This window comes from Harpia harpyja, chromosome 9, assembly GCF_026419915.1.
Source record: "Harpia harpyja isolate bHarHar1 chromosome 9, bHarHar1 primary haplotype, whole genome shotgun sequence".
NCBI classification, from domain to species: Eukaryota; Metazoa; Chordata; class Aves; order Accipitriformes; family Accipitridae; genus Harpia; species Harpia harpyja.
Window position 1 is genome coordinate 27,993,301 of NC_068948.1, and position 24,614 is coordinate 28,017,914.

Sequence of the window (24,614 nt, forward strand, 5' to 3'; positions counted from 1 at the left end):
CGCAACATCTCATGGCGCTCGGCCGCGGCAGAGCCTCTTGCCGAAAAGGCAAACGTCCGGCTCCTTCTCCTACAAGGAAAGGCCCAGCCCTGAAAGCTGTTGCTGCTCTTCACCTACCCTTGGTGCCCTATCTACAGGCACAACTGCCCAGGGATCTGTGCTTTCCCAGAGACGCAACATCTCATGGCACTCGGCCGCGGCAGAGCCTCTTGCCAAAAAGGCAAACGTCCGGCTACTTCTCCCACAAGGCAGGGCCCAGCCCTGTAAGCTGTTGCTGCACTTCACGGTGCCCTGGCACCCTATCTACAGGAACAACAGCACTGGGGATCTGTGCTTTCCCGAGACGCAACATCTCATGGCGCTCAGCTGCGGCAGAGCCTCTTGCCGAAAAGGCAAATGTCCGGCTCCTTCTCCCACAAGGATGGTGACAGCCCTGAAAGCTGTTGCTGCTATTCAAGGTGCCTTGGCGCCCTATCTACAGGCACAACAGCACTGGGGATCTGTGCTTTCCCAGAGACGCAACATCTCATGGCGCTTGGCAGCGGCAGAGCCTCTTGCCGAAAAGGCAAACGTCCGGCTCCTTCTCCCACAAGGAAGGGCCCAGCCCTGAAAGCTGTTGCTGCTCTTCACGGTGCCCTGGCGCCCTATCTACAGGCACAACAGCAGTGGGGATCTGTGCTTTCCCAGAGTCGCAACATCTCATGGCGCTCGGCCACGGCAGAGACTCTTGCCGAAAAGGCAAACGTCAGTCTCCTCTGCCACAAGGATTGTGACAGCCCTGAAAGCTGTTGCTGCTCTTCACGGTGCCCTGGCACCCTATCTACAGGCACAACAGCACTGGGGATCTGTGCTTTTCCAGAGACGCAACATCTCATGGCGCTCGGCCGCGGCAGAGCCTCTTGCCGAAAAGGCAAACGTCCGGCTCCTTCTCCCACAAGGAAGGGCCCAGCCCTGAAAGCTCTTGCTTCTCTTCAAGGTGCCTTGGCGCCCTATCTACAGGCACAACAGCACTGGGGATCTGTGCTTTTCCAGAGACGCAACTTCTCATGGCGCTCGGCCGCGGCAGAGCCTCTTGCCGAAAAGGCAAACGTCCGGCTCCTTGTCCCACAAGGAAGTGCCCAGCCCTGAAAGCTGTTGCTGCTCTTCACAGTCCCTTGGCGCCCTATCTACAGGCACAACTGTCCAGGGATCTGTGCTTTCCCAGAGACGCAACATCTCATGGCTCTCGGCCGCGGCAGAGCCTCTTGCCGAAAAGGCAAACGTCCGGCTCCTTCTCCCACAAGGAAGGGCCCAGCCCTGAAAGCTGTTGCTGCACTTCACGGTGCCCTGGCGCCCTATCTACAGGAACAACAGCACCGGGGATCTGTGCTTTCCCAGAGACGCAACATCTCATGGCTCTCGGCCGCGGCAGAGCCTCTTGCCGAAAAGGCAAACGTCCGGCACCTTCTCCCACAAGGAAGGGCCCAGCCCTGAAAGTTCTTGCTGATCTTCAATTTTGCTTGGCGCCCTATCTACATGCACAACAGCAGTGGGGATCTGTGCTTTCCCAGAAACGCAACATCTCATGGCGCTTGGCAGCGGCAGAGCCTCTTGCCGAAAAAGCAAACGTCCGGCTCCTTCTGCCACAAGGATGGTGACAGCCCTGAAAGTTCTCGCTGCTCGTCATGGTGCCCTGGTGCCCTATCTAAAGGCACAACAGCACTGGGGATCTGTGCTTTCCCAGAGACGCAAAATCTCATGGCGCTCGGCCGCGGCAGAGCCTCTTGCCGAAAAGGCAAACGTGCGGCTCCTTCTCCCACAAGGAAGGGCCCAGCCCTGAAAGTTCTTTCTGCTCTTCAATTTTGCTTGGTGCCCTATCTACAGGCACAACAGCACTGGGGATCTGTGCTTTCCCAGAGACGCAACATCTCATGGCGCTCGGCCGCGTCAGAGCCTCTTGCCGAAAAACCAAACGTCCGGCTCCTTCTGCCACAAGGATGGTGACAGCCCTGAAAGCTGTTGCTGCTCTTCACCGTGCCCTGGCAAGCTATCTACAGGCACAACAGCACTGGGGATCTGTGCTTTCCCAGAGACACAACATCTCATTACGCTGGGCCGCGGCAGAGCCTCTTGCCGAAAAGGCAAACGTCCGGCTCCTTCTCCTACAAGGAAAGGCCCAGCCCTGAAAGCTGTTGCTGCTCTTCACCTACCCTTGGTGCCCTATCTACAGGCACAACAGCACTGGGGATCTGTGCTTTCCCAGAGACGCAACAACTCATGGCGCTCCGCTGCGGCAGAGCCTCTTGCCGAAAAGGCAAACGTCCGGCTCCTTCTCCCACAAGGCAGGGCCCAGCCCTGAAAGCTCTTGCTGCTCTTCACGGTCACTTGGCGCCCTATCTACAGGCACAACAGCACTGGGGATCTGTGCTTTCCCAGAGACGCAACATCTCATGGTGCTCGGCTGCGGCAGAGCCTCTTGCCGAAAAGGCAAACGTCCGGCTCCTTGTCCCACAAGGAAGGGCCCAGCCCTGAAAGCTCTTGCTGCTCTTCAAGGTGCCTTGGCGCCCTATCTAGAGGCACAACAGCACTGGGGATCTGTGCTTTTCCAGAGACGCAACATCTCATGGCGCTCGGCCGCGGCAGAGCCTCTTGCCGAAAAGGCAAACGTCCGGCTCCTTGTCCCACAAGGAAGTGCCCAGCCCTGAAAGTTCTTGCTGCTCTTCAATTTTGCTTGACGCTCTATCTACAGGCACAACTGCACTGGGCATCTGTGCTTTCCCAGAGACGCAACATCTCATGGCGCTCCGCCGCGGCAGAGCCTCTTGCCAAAAAGGCAAACGTCCGCCTCCTTCTCCCACAAGGAAGGGCCCAGCCCTGAAAGCTGTTCTTGCTCTTCACGGTAACTTGGCGCCCTATCTACAGGCACAACAGCACTACGGATCTGTGCTTTCCCAGAGACGCAACATCTCATGGCGCTCGGCATCGGCAGAGCCTCTTGCCGAAATGGCAAACGTCCGGCTCCTTCTCCCACAAGGAAGGGCCCAGCCCTGAAAGCTCTTGCTGCTCTTCACGGTCGCTTGGCGTCCTATCTACAGGAACAACAGCACTGGGGATATGTGCTTTCCCAGAGACGCAACATCTCATGGCACTCGGCCGCGGCAGAGCCTCTTGCCAAAAAGGCAAACGTCCGGCTCCTTCTCCCACAAGGCAGGGCCCAGCCCTGTAAGCTGTTCCTGCACTTCACGGTGCCCTGGCACCCTATCTACAGGAACAACAGCACCGGGGATCTGTGCTTTCCCGAGACGCAACATCTCATGGCGCTCAGCTGCGGCAGAGCCTCTTGCCGAAAAGGCAAATGTCCGGCTCCTTCTCCCACAAGGATGGTGACAGCCCTGAAAGCTGTTGCTGCTCTTCACGGTGCCCTGGCGCCCTATCTACAGGCACAACAGCAGTGGGGATCTGTGCTTTCCCAGAGTTGCAACATCTCATGGCGCTCGGCCACGTCAGAGACTCTTGCCGAAAAGGCAAACTTCCGTCTCCTTCTCCCACAAGGATTGTGACAGCCCTGAAAGCTGTTGCTGCTCTTCACGGTGCCCTGGCGCCCTATCTACAGGCACAACAGCACTGGGGATCTGTGCTTTCCCAGAGATGCAACATCTCATGGCGCTTGGCCGCGGCAGAGCCTCTTGCCGAAAAGGCAAACGTCCAGCTCCTTCTCCTACAAGGAAGGGCCCAGCCCTGAAAGCTCTTGCTGCTCTTCAAGGTGCCTTGGCGCCCTATCTAGAGGCACAACAGCACTGGGGATCTGTGCTTTTCCAGAGACGCAACATCTCATGGCGCTCGGCCGCGGCAGAGCCTCTTGCCGAAAAGGCAAACGTCCGGCTCCTTCTCCCACAAGGAAGTGCCCAGCCCTGAAAGTTCTTGCTGCTCTTCAATTTTGCTTGACGCTCTATCTACAGGCACAACTGCACTGGGCATCTGTGCTTTCCCAGAGACGCAACATCTCATGGCGCTCCGCCGCGGCAGAGCCTCTTGTCGAAAAGGCAAACGTCTGCCTCCTTCTCCCACAAGGAAGGGCCCAGCCCTGAAAGCTGTTCTTGCTCTTCACGGTAACTTGGCGCCCTATCTACAGGCACAACAGCACTACGGATCTGTGCTTTCCCAGAGACGCAACATCTCATGGCGCTCGGCATCGGCAGAGCCTCTTGCCGAAATGGCAAACGTCCGGCTCCTTCTCCCACAAGGAAGGGCCCAGCCCTGAAAGCTCTTGCTGCTCTTCACCTACCGTTGGCGCCCTATCTACAGGCACAACAGCACTGGGGATCTGTGCTTTTCCAGAGACGCAACATCTCATGGCGCTCCGCCGCGTCAGAGCCTCTTGCCGAAAAGGCAAACGTCCGGCTCCTTCTCCCACAAGGAAGGGCCCAGCAATGAAAGCTGTTTCTGCTCTTCACCTACCCTTGGCGCCCTATCTACATGCACAACAGCAGTGGGGATCTGTGCTTTCCCAGAGACGCAACATCTCATGGCGCTCGGCCGCGGCAGAGCCTCTTGCCGAAAAGGCAAACGTCCGGCTCCTTGTCCCACAAGGAAGGGCCCAGTCCTGAAAGTTCTTTCTGCTCTTCAATTTTGCTTGGTGCCCTATCTACAGGCACAACAGCAGTGGGGATCTGTGCTTTCCCAGAGACGCAACATCTCATGGCGCTCGGCCGCGTCAGAGCCTCTTGCCGAAAAACCAAACGTCCGGCTCCTTCTCCCACAAGGATGGTGACAGCCCTGAAAGCTGTTGCTGCTCTTCACCGTGCCCTGGCACCCTATCTACAGGCACAACAGCACTGGGGATTTGTGCTTTCCCAGAGACGCAACATCTCATGGCACTCGGCCGCGGCAGAGCCTCTTGCCAAAAAGGCAAACGTCCGGCTCCTTCTCCCACAAGGCAGGGCCCAGCCCTGTAAGCTGTTCCTGCACTTCACGGTGCCCTGGCACCCTATCTACAGGAACAACAGCACCGGGGATCTGTGCTTTCCCGAGACGCAACATCTCATGGCGCTCAGCCGCTGCAGAGCCTCTTGCCGAAAAGGCAAATGTCCGGCTCCTTCTCCCACAAGGATGGTGACAGCCCTGAAAGCTGTTGCTGCTCTTCACGGTGCCCTGGCGCCCTATCTACAGGCACAACAGCAGTGGGGATCTGTGCTTTCCCAGAGTTGCAACATCTCATGGCGCTCGGCCACGTCAGAGACTCTTGCCGAAAAGGCAAACTTCCGTCTCCTTCTCCCACAAGGATTGTGACAGCCCTGAAAGCTGTTGCTGCTCTTCACGGTGCCCTGGCGCCCTATCTACAGGCACAACAGCACTGGGGATCTGTGCTTTCCCAGAGACGCAACATCTCATGGCGCTTGGCCGCGGCAGAGCCTCTTGCCGAAAAGGCAAACGTCCGGCTCCTTCTCCTACAAGGAAGGGCCCAGCCCTGAAAGCTCTTGCTGCTCTTCAAGGTGCCTTGGCGCCCTATCTAGAGGCACAACAGCACTGGGGATCTGTGCTTTTCCAGAGACGCAACATCTCATGGCGCTCGGCCGCGGCAGAGCCTCTTGCCGAAAAGGCAAACGTCCGGCTCCTTCTCCCACAAGGAAGTGCCCAGCCCTGAAAGTTCTTGCTGCTCTTCAATTTTGCTTGACGCTCTATCTACAGGCACAACTGCACTGGGCATCTGTGCTTTCCCAGAGACGCAACATCTCATGGCGCTCCGCCGCGGCAGAGCCTCTTGTCGAAAAGGCAAACGTCTGCCTCCTTCTCCCACAAGGAAGGGCCCAGCCCTGAAAGCTGTTCTTGCTCTTCACGGTAACTTGGCGCCCTATCTACAGGCACAACAGCACTACGGATCTGTGCTTTCCCAGAGACGCAACATCTCATGGCGCTCGGCATCGGCAGAGCCTCTTGCCGAAATGGCAAACGTCCGGCTCCTTCTCCCACAAGGAAGGGCCCAGCCCTGAAAGCTCTTGCTGCTCTTCACCTACCGTTGGCGCCCTATCTACAGGCACAACAGCACTGGGGATCTGTGCTTTTCCAGAGACGCAACATCTCATGGCGCTCCGCCGCGTCAGAGCCTCTTGCCGAAAAGGCAAACGTCCGGCTCCTTCTCCCACAAGGAAGGGCCCAGCAATGAAAGCTGTTTCTGCTCTTCACCTACCCTTGGCGCCCTATCTACATGCACAACAGCAGTGGGGATCTGTGCTTTCCCAGAGACGCAACATCTCATGGCGCTCGGCCGCGGCAGAGCCTCTTGCCGAAAAGGCAAACGTCCGGCTCCTTGTCCCACAAGGAAGGGCCCAGTCCTGAAAGTTCTTTCTGCTCTTCAATTTTGCTTGCTGCCCTATCTACAGGCACAACAGCAGTGGGGATCTGTGCTTTCCCAGAGACGCAACATCTCATGGCGCTCGGCCGCGTCAGAGCCTCTTGCCGAAAAACCAAACGTCCGGCTCCTTCTCCCACAAGGATGGTGACAGCCCTGAAAGCTGTTGCTGCTCTTCACCGTGCCCTGGCACCCTATCTACAGGCACAACAGCACTGGGGATTTGTGCTTTCCCAGAGACGCAACATCTCATGGCACTCGGCCGCGGCAGAGCCTCTTGCCAAAAAGGCAAACGTCCGGCTCCTTCTCCCACAAGGCAGGGCCCAGCCCTGTAAGCTGTTCCTGCACTTCACGGTGCCCTGGCACCCTATCTACAGGAACAACAGCACCGGGGATCTGTGCTTTCCCGAGACGCAACATCTCATGGCGCTCAGCCGCTGCAGAGCCTCTTGCCGAAAAGGCAAATGTCCGGCTCCTTCTCCCACAAGGATGGTGACAGCCCTGAAAGCTGTTGCTGCTGTTCAAGGTGCCTTGGCGCCCTATCTACAGGCACAACAGCACTGGGGATCTGTGCTTTCCCAGAGACGCAACATCTCATGGCGCTTGGCAGCGGCAGAGCCTCTTGCCGAAAAGGCAAACGTCCGCCTCCTTCTCCCACAAGGAAGGGCCCAGCCCTGAAAGCTGTTCTTGCTCTTCACGGTCACTTGGCGCCCTATCTACAGGCACAACAGCACTACGGATCTGTGCTTTCCCAGAGACGCAACATCTCATGGCGCTCAGCCGCGGCAGAACCTCTTGCCGAAAAGGCAAAAGTCCGGCTACTTCTCCCACAAGGAAGGGCCCAGCCCTGAAAGCTCTTGCTGCTTTTCACCTACCCTTGGCGCCCTATCTACAGGCACAACAGCACTGGGGATTTGTGCTTTCCCAGAGACGCAACATCTCATGGCGCTCGGCCGCGGCAGAGCCTCTTGCCGAAAAGGCAAACGTCCGGCTCCTTCTCCTACAAGGAAAGGCCCAGCCCTGAAAGCTGTTGCTGCTCTTCACCTACCCTTGGTGCCCTATGTACAGGCACAACTGCCCAGGGATCTGTGCTTTCCCAGAGACGCAACATCTCATGGCACTCGGCCGCGGCAGAGCCTCTTGCCAAAAAGGCAAACGTCCGGCTACTTCTCCCACAAGGCAGGGCCCAGCCCTGTAAGCTGTTGCTGCACTTCACGGTGCCCTGGCACCCTATCTACAGGAACAACAGCACCGGGGATCTGTGCTTTCCCGAGACGCAACATCTCATGGCGCTCAGCCGCGGCAGAGCCTCTTGCCGAAAAGGCAAATGTCCGGCTCCTTCTCCCACAAGGATGGTGACAGCCCTGAAAGCTGTTGCTGCTATTCAAGGTGCCTTGGCGCCCTATCTAGAGGCACAACAGCACTGGGGATCTGTGCTTTCCCAGAGACGCAACATCTCATGGCGCTTGGCAGCGGCAGAGCCTCTTGCCGAAAAGGCAAACGTCCGGCTCCTTCTCCCACAAGGAAGGGCCCAGCCCTGAAAGCTGTTGCTGCTCTTCACGGTGCCCTGGCGCCCTATCTACAGGCACAACAGCAGTGGGGATCTGTGCTTTCCCAGAGTCGCAACATCTCATGGCGCTCGGCCACGGCAGAGACTCTTGCCGAAAAGGCAAACGTCAGGCTCCTCTGCCACAAGGATTGTGACAGCCCTGAAAGCTGTTGCTGCTCTTCACGGTGCCCTGGCGCCCTATCTACAGGCACAACAGCACTGGGGATCTGTGCTTTTCCAGAGACGCAACATCTCATGGCGCTTGGCCGCGGCAAAGCCTCTTGCCGAAAAGGCAAACGTCCGGCTCCTTCTCCCACAAGGAAGGGCCCAGCCCTGAAAGCTCTTGCTGCTCTTCAAGGTGCCTTGGCGCCCTATCTACAGGCACAACAGCACTGGGGATCTGTTCTTTCCCGAGACGCAACATCTCATGGCGCTCGGCCGCGGCAGAGCCTCTTGCCGAAAAGAAAAACGTCCGGCTCCTTGTCCCACAAGGAAGGGCCCAGCCCTGAAAGCTGTTGCTGCTCTTCACAGTCCCTTGGCGCCCTATCTACAGGCACAACTGTCCAGGGATCTGTGCTTTCCCAGAGACGCAACATCTCATGGCTCTCGGCCGCGGCAGAGCCTCTTGCCGAAAAGGCAAACGTCCGGCTCATTCTCCCACAAGCAAGGGCCCAGCCCTGAAAGCTGTTGCTGCACTTCACGGTGCCCTGGCGCCCTATCTAAAGGAACAACAGCACCGGGGATCTGTGCTTTCCCAGAGACGCAACATCTCATGGCGCTCAGCTGCGGCAGAGCCTCTTGCCGAAAAGGCAAATGTCCGGCTCCTTCTCCCACAAGGAACGGCCCAGCCCTGAAAGCTGTTCTTGCTCTTCACGGTGCCTTGGCGCCCTATCTACATGCACAACAGCACTGCGGATCTGTGCTTTCCCAGAGACGCAACATCTCATGGCACTCGGCCGTGGCAGAGCCTCTTGCCGAAATGGCAAACGTCCGGCTCCTTGTCCCACAAGGAAGGGCCCAGCCCTGAAAGCTCTTGCTGCTCTTCACGGTCCCTTGGCGTCCTATCTACAGGAACAACAGCACTGGGGATATGTGCTTGCCCAGAGACGCAACATCTCATGGCGCTCGGCCGCGGCAGAGCCTCTTGCCGAAAAGGCAAACGTCCGGCTCCTTCTCCCACAAGGAAGGGCCCAGCCCTGAAGGCTCTTGCTGCTCTTCACCTACCGTTGGTGCCCTATCTACAGGCACAACAGCACTGGGGATCTGTGCTTTTCCAGAGACGTAAAATCTCAAGGCGCTTGGCCGCGGCAGAGCCTCTTGCCGAAAAGGCAAACGTCCGGCTCCGTCTCCCACAAGGAAGGGCCCAGCAATGAAAGCTGTTGCTGCTCTTCACCTACCCTTGGCGCCCTATCTACATGCACAACAGCAGTGGGGATCTGTGCTTTCCCAGAAACGCAACATCTCATGGCGCTCAGCTGCGGCAGAGCCTCTTGCCGAAAAGGCAAACGTGCGGCTCCTTCTCCCACAAGGAAGGGCCCAGCCCTGAAAGCTCTTGCTGCTCTTCACCTACCCTTGGCGGCCTATCTACAGGCACAACAGCACTGGGGATCTGTGCTTTCCCAGAAACGCAACATCTCATGGCGCTTGGCAGCGGCAGAGCCTCTTGCTGAAAAAGCAAACGTCCGGCTCCTTCTGCCACAAGGATGGTGACAGCCCTGAAAGTTCTCGCTGCTCGTCATGGTGCCCTGGTGCCCTATCTAAAGGCACAACAGCACTGGGGATCTGTGCTTTCCCAGAGACGCAAAATCTCATGGCGCTCGGCCGCGGCAGAGCCTCTTGCCGAAAAGGCAAACGTGCGGCTCCTTCTAGCACAAGGAAGGGCCCAGCCCTGAAAGTTCTTTCTGCTCTTCAATTTTGCTTGGTGCCCTATCTACAGGCACAACAGCAGTGGGGATCTGTGCTTTCCCAGAGACGCAACATCTCATGGCGCTTGGCAGCGGCAGAGCCTCTTGCCGAAAAGGCAAACGTCCGGCTCCTTGTCCCACAAGGAAGGGCCCAGCCCTGAAAGCTGTTGCTGCTCTTCACGGTGCCCTGGCGCCCTATCTACAGGCACAACAGCAGTGGGGATCTGTGCTTTCCCAGAGTCGCAACATCTCATGGCGCTCGGCCACGGCAGAGACTCTTGCCGAAAAGGCAAACGTCAGGCTCCTCTGCCACAAGGATTGTGACAGCCCTGAAAGCTGTTGCTGCTCTTCACGGTGCCCTGGCGCCCTATCTACAGGCACAACTGTCCAGGGATCTGTGCTTTCCCAGAGACGCAACATCTCATGGCTCTCGGCCGCGGCAGAGCCTCTTGCCGAAAAGGCAAACGTCCGGCTCCTTGTCCCACAAGGAAGGGCCCAGCCCTGAAAGCTGTTGCTGCTCTTCACAGTCCCTTGGCGCCCTATCTACAGGCACAACTGTCCAGGGATCTGTGCTTTCCCTGAGACGCAACATCTCATGGCTCTCGGCCGCGGCAGAGCCTCTTGCCGAAAAGGCAAACGTCCGGCTCCTTCTCCCACAAGGAAGGGCCCAGCCCTGAAAGCTGTTGCTGCACTTCACGGTGCCCTGGCGCCCTATCTAAAGGAACAACAGCACCGGGGATCTGTGCTTTCCCAGAGACGCAACATCTCATGGCGCTCAGCTGCGGCAGAGCCTCTTGCCGAAAAGGCAAATGTCCGGCTCCTTCTCCCACAAGGAAGGGGCCAGCCCTGAAAGCTGTTCTTGCTCTTCACGGTGCCTTGGCGCCCTATCTACAGGCACAACAGCACTGCGGATCTGTGCTTTCCCAGAGACGCAACATCTCATGGCGCTCGGCCGTGGCAGAGCCTCTTGCCGAAATGGAAAACGTCCGGCTCCTTGTCCCACAAGGAAGGGCCCAGCCCTGAAAGCTGTTGCTGCTCTTCACCTACCCTTGGCGGCCTATCTACAGGAACAACAGCACTGGGGATATGTGCTTTCCCAGAGACGCAACATCTCATGGCGCTCGGCCGCGGCAGAGCCTCTTGCCGAAAAGGCAAACGTCCGGCTCCTTCTCCCACAAGGAAGGGCCCAGCCCTGAAGGCTCTTGCTTCTCTTCACCTACCGTTGGTGCCCTATCTACAGGCACAACAGCACTGGGGATCTGTGCTTTTCCAGAGACGTAAAATCTCAAGGCGCTTGGCCGCGGCAGAGCCTCTTGCCGAAAAGGCAAACGTCCGGCTCCTTCTCCCACAAGGAAGGGCCCAGCAATGAAAGCTGTTGCTGCTCTTCACCTACCCTTGGCGCCCTATCTACATGCACAACAGCAGTGGGGATCTGTGCTTTCCCAGAAACGCAACATCTCATGGCGCTCGGCCGCGGCAGAGCCTCTTGCCGAAAAGGCAAACGTCCGGCACCTTCTCCCACAAGGAAGGGCCCAGCCCTGAAAGTTCTTGCTGATCTTCAGTTTTGCTTGGCGCCCTATCTACATGCACAACAGCAGTGGGGATCTGTGCTTTCCCAGAAACGCAACATCTCATGGCGCTCAGCTGCGGCAGAGCCTCTTGCCGAAAAGGCAAACGTCCGGCTCCTTCTCCCACAAGGAAGGGCCCAGCCCTGAAAGCTCTTGCTGCTCTTCACCTACCCTTGGCGGCCTATCTACAGGCATAACAGCACTGGGGATCTGTGCTTTCCCAGAAACGCAACATCTCATGGCGCTTGGCAGCGGCAGAGCCTCTTGCTGAAAAAGAAAACGTCCGGCTCCTTCTGCCACAAGGATGGTGACAGCCCTGAAAGTTCTCGCTGCTCGTCATGGTGCCCTGGTGCCCTATCTAAAGGCACAACAGCACTGGGGATCTGTGCTTTCCCAGAGACGCAAAATCTCATGGCGCTCGGCCGCGGCAGAGCCTCTTGCCGAAAAGGCAAACGTGCGGCTCCTTCTCCCACAAGGAAGGGCCCAGCCCTGAAAGTTCTTTCTGCTCTTCAATTTTGCTTGGTGCCCTATCTACAGGCACAACAGCAGTGGGGATCTGTGCTTTCCCAGAGACGCAACATCTCATGGCGCTTGGCAGCGGCAGAGCCTCTTGCCGAAAAGGCAAACGTCCGGCTCCTTGTCCCACAAGGAAGGGCCCAGCCCTGAAAGCTGTTGCTGCTCTTCACGGTGCCCTGGCGCCCTATCTACAGGCACAACAGCAGTGGGGATCTGTGCTTTCCCAGAGTCGCAACATCTCATGGCGCTCGGCCACGGCAGAGACTCTTGCCGAAAAGGCAAACGTCAGGCTACTCTGCCACAAGGATTGTGACAGCCCTGAAAGCTGTTGCTGCTCTTCACGGTGCCCTGGCGCCCTATCTACAGGCACAACTGTCCAGGGATCTGTGCTTTCCCAGAGACGCAACATCTCATGGCTCTCGGCCGCGGCAGAGCCTCTTGCCGAAAAGGCAAACGTCCGGCTCCTTGTCCCACAAGGAAGGGCCCAGCCCTGAAAGCTGTTGCTGCTCTTCACAGTCCCTTGGCGCCCTATCTACAGGCACAACTGTCCAGGGATCTGTGCTTTCCCTGAGACGCAACATCTCATGGCTCTCGGCCGCGGCAGAGCCTCTTGCCGAAAAGGCAAACGTCCGGCTCCTTCTCCCACAAGGAAGGGCCCAGCCCTGAAAGCTGTTGCTGCACTTCACGGTGCCCTGGCGCCCTATCTAAAGGAACAACAGCACCGGGGATCTGTGCTTTCCCAGAGACGCAACATCTCATGGCGCTCAGCTGCGGCAGAGCCTCTTGCCGAAAAGGCAAATGTCCGGCTCCTTCTCCCACAAGGAAGGGGCCAGCCCTGAAAGCTGTTCTTGCTCTTCACGGTGCCTTGGCGCCCTATCTACAGGCACAACAGCACTGCGGATCTGTGCTTTCCCAGAGACGCAACATCTCATGGCGCTCGGCCGTGGCAGAGCCTCTTGCCGAAATGGAAAACGTCCGGCTCCTTGTCCCACAAGGAAGGGCCCAGCCCTGAAAGCTGTTGCTGCTCTTCACCTACCCTTGGCGGCCTATCTACAGGCACAACAGCACTGGGGATCTGTGCTTTCCCAGAGACGCAACATCTCATGGCGCTCGGCCGCGGCAGAGCCTCTTGCCGAAAAGGCAAAAGTCCGGCTCCTTCTCCCACAAGGAAGGGCCCAGCCCTGAAGGCTGTTGCTGCTCTTCACCTACCGTTGGTGCCCTATCTACAGGCACAACAGCACTGGGGATCTGTGCTTTTCCAGAGACGTAAAATCTCAAGGCGCTTGGCCGCGGCAGAGCCTCTTGCCGAAAAGGCAAACGTCCGGCTCCTTCTCCCACAAGGAAGGGCCCAGCAATGAAAGCTGTTGCTGCTCTTCACCTACCCTTGGCGCCCTATCTACATGCACAACAGCAGTGGGGATCTGTGCTTTCCCAGAAACGCAACATCTCATGGCGCTCAGCCGCGGCAGAGCCTCTTGCCGAAAAGACAAACGTCCGGCACCTTCTCCCACAAGGAAGGGCCCAGCCCTGAAAGTTCTTGCTGATCTTCAGTTTTGCTTGGCGCCCTATCTACATGCACAACAGCAGTGGGGATCTGTGCTTTCCCAGAAACGCAACATCTCATGGCGCTCAGCTGCGGCAGAGCCTCTTGCCGAAAAGGCAAACGTCCGGCTCCTTCTCCCACAAGGAAGGGCCCAGCCCTGAAAGCTCTTGCTGCTCTTCACCTACCCTTGGCGGCCTATCTACAGGCATAACAGCACTGGGGATCTGTGCTTTCCCAGAAACGCAACATCTCATGGCGCTTGGCAGCGGCAGAGCCTCTTGCTGAAAAAGAAAACGTCCGGCTCCTTCTGCCACAAGGATGGTGACAGCCCTGAAAGTTCTCGCTGCTCGTCATGGTGCCCTGGTGCCCTATCTAAAGGCACAACAGCACTGGGGATCTGTGCTTTCCCAGAGACGCAACATCTCATGGCGCTCGGCCGTGGCAGAGCCTCTTGCCGAAAAGGCAAACGTGCGGCTCCTTCTCCCACAAGGAAGGGCCCAGCCCTGAAAGTTCTTTCTGCTCTTCAATTTTGCTTGGTGCCCTATCTACAGGCACAACAGCACTGGGGATCTGTGCTTTCCCAGAGACGCAACATCTCATGGCGCTCGGCCGCGTCAGAGCCTCTTGCCGAAAAACCAAACGTCCGGCTCCTTCTGCCACAAGGATGGTGACAGCCCTGAAAGCTGTTGCTGCTCTTCACCGTGCCCTGGCAAGCTATATACAGGCACAACAGCACTGGGGATCTGTGCTTTCCCAGAGACACAACATCTCATGGCGCTGGGCCGCGGCAGAGCCTCTTGCCGAAAAGGCAAACGTCCGGCTCCTTCTCCTACAAGGAAAGGCCCAGCCCTGAAAGCTGTTGCTGCTCTTCACCTACCCTTGGTGCCCTATCTACAGGCACAACAGCACTGGGGATCTGTGCTTTCCCAGAGACGCAACATCTCATGGCGCTCCGCTGCGGCAGAGCCTCTTGCCGAAAAGGCAAACGTCCGGCTCCTTCTCCCACAAGGCAGGGCCCAGCCCTGTAAGCTGTTGCTGCACTTCACTGTGCCCTGGCACCCTATCTACAGGAACAACAGCACCGGGGATCTGTGCTTTCCCGAGACGCAACATCTCATGGCGCTCAGCTGCGGCAGAGCCTCTTGCCTAAAAGGCAAATGTCCGGCTCCTTCTCCCACAAGGATGGTGACAGCCCTGAAAGCTGTTGCTGCTATTCAAGGTGCCTTGGCGCCCTATCTACAGGCACAACAGCACTGGGGATCTGTGCTTTCCCAGAGACGCAACATCTCATGGTGCTCGGCCGCGGCAGAGCCTCTTGCCGAAAAGGCAAACGTCCGGCTCCTTGTCCCACAAGGAAGGGCCCAGCCCTGAAAGCTGTTGCTGCTCTTCACGGTGCCCTGGCGCCCTATCTACAGGCACAACAGCAGTGGGGATCTGTGCTTTCCCAGAGTTGCAACATCTCATGGCGCTCGGCCACGTCAGAGACTCTTGCCGAAAAGGCAAACGTCCGGCTCCTTCTCCCACAAGGATTGTGACAGCCCTGAAAGCTGTTGCTGCTCGTCATGGTGCCCTGGCACCCTATCTACAGGCACAACAGCACTGGGGATCTGTGCTTTCCCAGAGACGCAACATCTCATGGCGCTTGGCCGCGGCAGAGCCTCTTGCCGAAAAGGCAAACGTCCGGCTCCTTCTCCTACAAGGAAGGGCCCAGCCTTGAAAGCTCTTGCTGCTCTTCAAGGTGCCTTGGCGCCCTATCTACAGGCACAACAGCACTGGGGATCTGTGCTTTTCCAGAGACGCAACATCTCATGGCGCTCGGCCGCGGCAGATCCTCTTGCCGAAAAGGCAAACGTCCGGCTCCTTGTCCCACAAGGAAGGGCCCAGCCCTGAAAGCTCTTGCTGCTCTTCAATTTTGCTTGACGCTCTATCTACAGGCACAACTGCACTGGGCATCTGTGCTTTCCCAGAGACGCAACATCTCATGGAGCTCCGCCGCGGCAGAGCCTCTTGCCGAAAAGGCAAACGTCCGCCTCCTTCTCCCACAAGGAAGGGCCCAGCCCTGAAAGCTGTTCTTGCTCTTCACGGTAACTTGGCGCCCTATCTACAGGCACAACAGCACTACGGATCTGTGCTTTCCCAGAGACGCAACATCTCATGGCGCTCGGCATCGGCAGAGCCTCTTGCCGAAAAGGCAAACGTGCGGCTCCTTCTCCCACAAGGAAGGGCCCAGCCCTGAAAGTTCTTTCTGCTCTTCAATTTTGCTTGGTGCCCTATCTACAGGCACAACAGCACTGGGGATCTGTGCTTTCCCAGAGACGCAACATCTCATGGCGCTCGGCCGCGTCAGAGCCTCTTGCCGAAAAACCAAACGTCCGGCTCCTTCTGCCACAAGGATGGTGACAGCCCTGAAAGCTGTTGCTGCTCTTCACCGTGCCCTGGCAAGCTATATACAGGCACAACAGCACTGGGGATCTGTGCTTTCCCAGAGACACAACATCTCAGGGCGCTGGGCCGCGGCAGAGCCTCTTGCCGAAAAGGCAAACGTCCGGCTCCTTCTCCTACAAGGAAAGGCCCAGCCCTGAAAGCTGTTGCTGCTCTTCACCTACCCTTGGTGCCCTATCTACAGGCACAACAGCACTGCGGATCTGTGCTTTCCCAGAGACGCAACATCTCATGGCGCTCCGCCGCGGCAGAGCCTCTTGCCGAAAAGGCAAACGTCCGGCTCCTTGTCCCACAAGGAAGGGCCCAGCCCTGAAAGCTGTTGCTGCTCTTCAAGGTGCCCTGGCGCCCTATCTACAGGCACAACAGCAGTGGGGATCTGTGCTTTCCCAGAGTTGCAACATCTCATGGCGCTCGGCCACGTCAGAGCCTCTTGCCGAAAAGGCAAACGTCCGGCTCCTTCTCCCACAAGGATTGTGACAGCCCTGAAAGCTGTTGCTGCTCTTCACGGTGCCCTGGCGCCCTATCTACAGGCACAACAGCAGTGGGGATCTGTGCTTTCCCAGAGACGCAACATCTCATGGCGCTCGGCCGCGGCAGAGCCTCTTGCCGAAAAGGCAAACGTCCGGCTCCTTCTCCTACAAGGAAGGGCCCAGCCTTGAAAGCTCTTGCTGCTCTTCAAGGTGCCTTGGCGCCCTATCTACAGGCACAACAGCACTGGGGATCTGTGCTTTTCCAGAGACGTAACATCTCATGGCGCTCGGCCGCGGCAGATCCTCTTGCCGAAAAGGCAAACGTCCGTCTCCTTGTCCCACAAGGAAGGGCCCAGCCCTGAAAGCTCTTGCTGCTCTTCAATTTTGCTTGACGCTCTATCTACAGGCACAACTGCACTGGGCATCTGTGCTTTCCCAGAGACGCAACATCTCATGGAGCTCCGCCGCGGCAGAGCCTCTTGCCGAAAAGGCAAACGTCCGCCTCCTTCTCCCACAACGAAGGGCCCAGCCCTGAAAGCTGTTCTTGCTCTTCACGGTAACTTGGCGCCCTATCTACAGGCACAACAGCACTACGGATCTGTGCTTTCCCAGAGACGCAACATCTCATGGCGCTCGGCATCGGCAGAGCCTCTTGCCGAAATGTCAAACGTCCGGCTCCTTCTCCCACAAGGAAGGGCCCAGCAATGAAAGCTCTTGCTGCTCTTCACGGTCCCTTGGCGTCCTATCTACAGGCACAACAGCAGTGGGGATCTGTGCTTTCCCAGAGACGCAACATCTCATGATGCTCGGCCGCGTCAGAGCCTCTTGCCGAAAAGGCAAACGTCCGGCTCCTTCTCCCACAAGGAAGGGCCCAGCAATGAAAGCTGTTTCTGCTCTTCACCTACCCTTGGCGCCCTATCTACATGCACAACAGCAGTGGGGATCTGTGCTTTCCCAGAGACGCAACATCTCATGGCGCTCGGCCGGGGCAGAGCCTCTTGCCGAAAAGGCAAACGTCCGCCTCCTTCTCCCACAAGGAAGGGCCCAGCCCTGAAAGCTGTTCTTGCTCTTCACGGTCACTTGGCGCCCTATCTACAGGCACAACAGCACTACGGATCTGTGCTTTCCCAGAGACGCAACATCTCATGGCGCTCAGCCGCGGCAGAACCTCTTGCCAAAAAGGCAAACGTCCGGCTCCTTCTCCCACAAGGATGGTGACAGCCCTGAAAGCTGTTGCTGCTCTTCACAGTCACTTGGCGTCCTATCTACAGGAACAACAGCAGTGGGGATCTGTGCTTTCCCAGAGACGCAACATCTCATGGCGCTCGGCCGCGGCAGAGCCTCTTGCCGAAAAGGCAAACGTCCGGCTACTTCTCCCACAAGGAAGGGCCCAGCCCTGAAAGCTCTTGCTGCTATTCACCTACCCTTGGCGCCCTATCTACAGGCACAACAGCACTGGGGATCTGTGCTTTCCCAGAGACGCAACATCTCATGGCGCTCGGCCGCGGCAGAGCCTCTTGCCGAAAAGGCAAACGTCCGGCTCCTTCTCCCACAAGGATGGTGACAGCCCTGAAAGCTGTTGCTGCACTTCACGGTGCCCTGGCACCCTATCTACAGGAACAACAGCACTGGGGATCTGTGCTTTCCCAGAGACCCAACATCTCATGGCGCTCGTGCTCGGCAGAGCCTCTTGCCGAAAAGACAAATGTCTGGCTCATTCTCCCACAAGGAAGGGCCCAGCCCTGAAAGCTCTTGCTGCACTTCAAGGTGCCTTGGCGCCCTATCTACAGGCACAACAGCACTGGGGATCTGTGCTTTCCCAGAGACGCAACATCTCATGGCGCTCGGCCGCGGCAGAGCCTCTTGCCGAAAAAGCAAACGTCCGGCTCCTTCTGCCACAAGGATGGTGACAGCCCTGAAAGCTGTTGCTGCTCTTCACGGTGCCCTGGCACCCTATCTACAGGCACAACAGCACTGGGGATCTGTGCTTTCCCAGAGACGCAACATCTCATGGCGCTTGGCCGCGGCATAGCCTCTTGCCGAAAAGGCAAACGTCCGGCTCCTTGTCCCACAAGGAAGTGCCCAGCCCTGAAAGTTCTTGCTGCTCTTCAATTTTGCTTGACGCTCTATCTACAGGCACAACTGCACTGGGCATCTGTGCTTTCCCAGAGACGCAACATCTCATGGAGCTCCGCCGCGGCAGAGCCTCTTGCCGAAAAGGCAAACGTCCGCCTCCTTCTCCCACAAGGAAGGGCCCAGCCCTGAAAGCTGTTCTTGCTCTTCACGGTAACTTGGCGCCCTATCTACAGGCACAACAGCACTATGGATCTGTGCTTTCCCAGAGACGCAACATCTCATGGCGCTCGGCATCGGCAGAGCCTCTTGCCGAAATGGCAAACGTCCGGCTCCTTCTCCCACAAGGAAGGGCCCAGCCCTGAAAGCTCTTGCTGCTCTTCACGGTCCCTTGGCGTCCTATCTACAGGAACAACAGCACTGGGGATATGTGCTTTCCCAGAGACGCAACATCTCATGGCGCTCGGCCGCAGCAGAGCCTCTTGCCGAAAAACCAAACGTCCGGCTCCTTCTCCCACAAGGATGGTGACAGCCCTGAAAGCTGTTGCTGCTCTTCACCGTGCCCTGGCACCCTATCTACAGGCACAACAGCACTGGGGATCTGTGCTTTCCCAGAGACGCAACATCTCATGGCGCTCGGCCGCGTCAGAGCCTCTTGCCGAAAAACCAAACGTCCGGCTCCTTCTGCCACAAGGATGGTGACAGCCCTGAAAGCTGTTGCTGCTCTTCACCGTGCCCTGGCAAGCTATATACAGGCACAACAGCACTGGGGATCTGTGCTTTCCCAGAGACACAACATCTCATGGCGCTGGGCCGCGGCAGAGCCTCTTGCCGAAAAGGCAAACGTCCGGCTCCTTCTCCTACAAGGAAAGGCCCAGCCCTGAAAGCTGTTGCTGCTCTTCACCTACCCTTGGTGCCCTATCTACAGGCACAACAGCACTGCGGATCTGTGCTTTCCCAGAGACGCAACATCTCATGGCGCTCCGCCGCGGCAGAGCCTCTTGCCGAAAAGGCAAACGTCCGGCTCCTTGTCCCACAAGGAAGGGCCCAGCCCTGAAAGCTGTTGCTGCTCTTCAAGGTGCCCTGGCGCCCTATCTACAGGCACAACAGCAGTGGGGATCTGTGCTTTCCCAGAGTTGCAACATCTCATGGCGCTCGGCCACGTCAGAGCCTCTTGCCGAAAAGGCAAACGTCCGGCTCCTTCTCCCACAAGGATTGTGACAGCCCTGAAAGCTGTTGCTGCTCTTCACCGTGCCCTGGCGCCCTATCTACAGGCACAACAGCAGTGGGGATCTGTGCTTTCCCAGAGACGCAACATCTCATGGCGCTTGGCCGCGGCAGAGCCTCTTGCCGAAAAGGCAAACGTCCGGCTCCTTCTCCTACAAGGAAGGGCCCAGCCTTGAAAGCTCTTGCTGCTCTTCAAGGTGCCTTGGCGCCCTATCTACAGGCACAACAGCACTGGGGATCTGTGCTTTTCCAGAGACGTAACATCTCATGGCGCTCGGCCGCGGCAGATCCTCTTGCCGAAAAGGCAAACGTCCGTCTCCTTGTCCCACAAGGAAGGGCCCAGCCCTGAAAGCTCTTGCTGCTCTTCAATTTTGCTTGACGCTCTATCTACAGGCACAACTGCACTGGGCATCTGTGCTTTCCCAGAGACGCAACATCTCATGGAGCTCCGCCGCGGCAGAGCCTCTTGCCGAAAAGGCAAACGTCCGCCTCCTTCTCCCACAACGAAGGGCCCAGCCCTGAAAGCTGTTCTTGCTCTTCACGGTAACTTGGCGCCCTATCTACAGGCACAACAGCACTACGGATCTGTGCTTTCCCAGAGACGCAACATCTCATGGCGCTCGGCATCGGCAGAGCCTCTTGCCGAAATGTCAAACGTCCGGCTCCTTCTCCCACAAGGAAGGGCCCAGCAATGAAAGCTCTTGCTGCTCTTCACGGTCCCTTGGCGTCCTATCTACAGGCACAACAGCAGTGGGGATCTGTGCTTTCCCAGAGACGCAACATCTCATGATGCTCGGCCGCGTCAGAGCCTCTTGCCGAAAAGGCAAACGTCCGGCTCCTTCTCCCACAAGGAAGGGCCCAGCAATGAAAGCTGTTTCTGCTCTTCACCTACCCTTGGCGCCCTATCTACATGCACAACAGCAGTGGGGATCTGTGCTTTCCCAGAGACGCAACATCTCATGGCGCTCGGCCGGGGCAGAGCCTCTTGCCGAAAAGGCAAACGTCCGCCTCCTTCTCCCACAAGGAAGGGCCCAGCCCTGAAAGCTGTTCTTGCTCTTCACGGTCACTTGGCGCCCTATCTACAGGCACAACAGCACTACGGATCTGTGCTTTCCCAGAGACGCAACATCTCATGGCGCTCAGCCGCGGCAGAACCTCTTGCCAAAAAGGCAAACGTCCGGCTCCTTCTCCCACAAGGATGGTGACAGCCCTGAAAGCTGTTGCTGCTCTTCACAGTCACTTGGCGTCCTATCTACAGGAACAACAGCAGTGGGGATCTGTGCTTTCCCAGAGACGCAACATCTCATGGCGCTCGGCCGCGGCAGAGCCTCTTGCCGAAAAGGCAAACGTCCGGCTACTTCTCCCACAAGGAAGGGCCCAGCCCTGAAAGCTCTTGCTGCTATTCACCTACCCTTGGCGCCCTATCTACAGGCACAACAGCACTGGGGATCTGTGCTTTCCCAGAGACGCAACATCTCATGGCGCTTGGCAGCGGCAGAGCCTCTTGCCGAAAAGGCAAACGTCCGCCTCCTTCTCCCACAAGGAAGGGCCCAGCCCTGAAAGCTGTTCTTGCTCTTCACGGTCACTTGGCGCCCTATCTACAGGCACAACAGCACTACGGATCTGTGCTTTCCCAGAGACGCAACATCTCATGGCGCTCAGCCGCGGCAGAACCTCTTGCCGAAAAGGCAAAAGTCCGGCTACTTCTCCCACAAGGAAGGGCCCAGCCCTGAAAGCTCTTGCTGCTTTTCACCTACCCTTGGCGCCCTATCTACAGGCACAACAGCACTGGGGATTTGTGCTTTCCCAGAGACGCAACATCTCATGGCGCTCGGCCGCGGCAGAGCCTCTTGCCGAAAAGGCAAACGTCCGGCTCCTTCTCCTACAAGGAAAGGCCCAGCCCTGAAAGCTGTTGCTGCTCTTCACCTACCCTTGGTGCCCTATGTACAGGCACAACTGCCCAGGGATCTGTGCTTTCCCAGAGACGCAACATCTCATGGCACTCGGCCGCGGCAGAGCCTCTTGCCAAAAAGGCAAACGTCCGGCTACTTCTCCCACAAGGCAGGGCCCAGCCCTGTAAGCTGTTGCTGCACTTCACGGTGCCCTGGCACCCTATCTACAGGAACAACAGCACCGGGGATCTGTGCTTTCCCGAGACGCAACATCTCATGGCGCTCAGCCGCGGCAGAGCCTCTTGCCGAAAAGGCAAATGTCCGGCTCCTTCTCCCACAAGGATGGTGACAGCCCTGAAAGCTGTTGCTGCTATTCAAGGTGCCTTGGCGCCCTATCTAGAGGCACAACAGCACTGGGGATCTGTGCTTTCCCAGAGACGCAACATCTCATGGCGCTTGGCAGCGGCAGAGCCTCTTGCCGAAAAGGCAAACGTCCGGCTCCTTCTCCCACAAGGAAGGGCCCAGCCCTGAAAGCTGTTGCTGCTCTTCACGGTGCCCTGGCGCCCTATCTACAGGCACAACAGCAGTGGGGATCTGTGCTTTCCCAGAGTCGCAACATCTCATGGCGCTCGGCCACGGCAGAGACTCTTGCCGAAAAGGCAAACGTCAGGCTCCTCTGCCACAAGGATTGTGACAGCCCTGAAAGCTGTTGCTGCTCTTCACGGTGCCCTGGCGCCCTATCTACAGGCACAACAGCACTGGGGATCTGTGCTTTTCCAGAGACGCAACATCTCATGGCGCTTGGCCGCGGCAAAGCCTCTTGCCGAAAAGGCAAACGTCCGGCTCCTTCTCCCACAAGGAAGGGCCCAGCCCTGAAAGCTCTTGCTGCTCTTCAAGGTGCCTTGGCGCCCTATCTACAGGCACAACAGCACTGGGGATCTGTTCTTTCCCGAGACGCAACATCTCATGGCGCTCGGCCGCGGCAGAGCCTCTTGCCGAAAAGAAAAACGTCCGGCTCCTTGTCCCACAAGGAAGGGCCCAGCCCTGAAAGCTGTTGCTGCTCTTCACAGTCCCTTGGCGCCCTATCTACAGGCACAACTGTCCAGGGATCTGTGCTTTCCCAGAGACGCAACATCTCATGGCTCTCGGCCGCGGCAGAGCCTCTTGCCGAAAAGGCAAACGTCCGGCTCATTCTCCCACAAGCAAGGGCCCAGCCCTGAAAGCTGTTGCTGCACTTCACGGTGCCCTGGCGCCCTATCTAAAGGAACAACAGCACCGGGGATCTGTGCTTTCCCAGAGACGCAACATCTCATGGCGCTCAGCTGCGGCAGAGCCTCTTGCCGAAAAGGCAAATGTCCGGCTCCTTCTCCCACAAGGAACGGCCCAGCCCTGAAAGCTGTTCTTGCTCTTCACGGTGCCTTGGCGCCCTATCTACATGCACAACAGCACTGCGGATCTGTGCTTTCCCAGAGACGCAACATCTCATGGCACTCGGCCGTGGCAGAGCCTCTTGCCGAAATGGCAAACGTCCGGCTCCTTGTCCCACAAGGAAGGGCCCAGCCCTGAAAGCTCTTGCTGCTCTTCACGGTCCCTTGGCGTCCTATCTACAGGAACAACAGCACTGGGGATATGTGCTTGCCCAGAGACGCAACATCTCATGGCGCTCGGCCGCGGCAGAGCCTCTTGCCGAAAAGGCAAACGTCCGGCTCCTTCTCCCACAAGGAAGGGCCCAGCCCTGAAGGCTCTTGCTGCTCTTCACCTACCGTTGGTGCCCTATCTACAGGCACAACAGCACTGGGGATCTGTGCTTTTCCAGAGACGTAAAATCTCAAGGCGCTTGGCCGCGGCAGAGCCTCTTGCCGAAAAGGCAAACGTCCGGCTCCGTCTCCCACAAGGAAGGGCCCAGCAATGAAAGCTGTTGCTGCTCTTCACCTACCCTTGGCGCCCTATCTACATGCACAACAGCAGTGGGGATCTGTGCTTTCCCAGAAACGCAACATCTCATGGCGCTCAGCTGCGGCAGAGCCTCTTGCCGAAAAGGCAAACGTGCGGCTCCTTCTCCCACAAGGAAGGGCCCAGCCCTGAAAGCTCTTGCTGCTCTTCACCTACCCTTGGCGGCCTATCTACAGGCACAACAGCACTGGGGATCTGTGCTTTCCCAGAAACGCAACATCTCATGGCGCTTGGCAGCGGCAGAGCCTCTTGCTGAAAAAGCAAACGTCCGGCTCCTTCTGCCACAAGGATGGTGACAGCCCTGAAAGTTCTCGCTGCTCGTCATGGTGCCCTGGTGCCCTATCTAAAGGCACAACAGCACTGGGGATCTGTGCTTTCCCAGAGACGCAAAATCTCATGGCGCTCGGCCGCGGCAGAGCCTCTTGCCGAAAAGGCAAACGTGCGGCTCCTTCTAGCACAAGGAAGGGCCCAGCCCTGAAAGTTCTTTCTGCTCTTCAATTTTGCTTGGTGCCCTATCTACAGGCACAACAGCAGTGGGGATCTGTGCTTTCCCAGAGACGCAACATCTCATGGCGCTTGGCAGCGGCAGAGCCTCTTGCCGAAAAGGCAAACGTCCGGCTCCTTGTCCCACAAGGAAGGGCCCAGCCCTGAAAGCTGTTGCTGCTCTTCACGGTGCCCTGGCGCCCTATCTACAGGCACAACAGCAGTGGGGATCTGTGCTTTCCCAGAGTCGCAACATCTCATGGCGCTCGGCCACGGCAGAGACTCTTGCCGAAAAGGCAAACGTCAGGCTCCTCTGCCACAAGGATTGTGACAGCCCTGAAAGCTGTTGCTGCTCTTCACGGTGCCCTGGCGCCCTATCTACAGGCACAACTGTCCAGGGATCTGTGCTTTCCCAGAGACGCAACATCTCATGGCTCTCGGCCGCGGCAGAGCCTCTTGCCGAAAAGGCAAACGTCCGGCTCCTTGTCCCACAAGGAAGGGCCCAGCCCTGAAAGCTGTTGCTGCTCTTCACAGTCCCTTGGCGCCCTATCTACAGGCACAACTGTCCAGGGATCTGTGCTTTCCCTGAGACGCAACATCTCATGGCTCTCGGCCGCGGCAGAGCCTCTTGCCGAAAAGGCAAACGTCCGGCTCCTTCTCCCACAA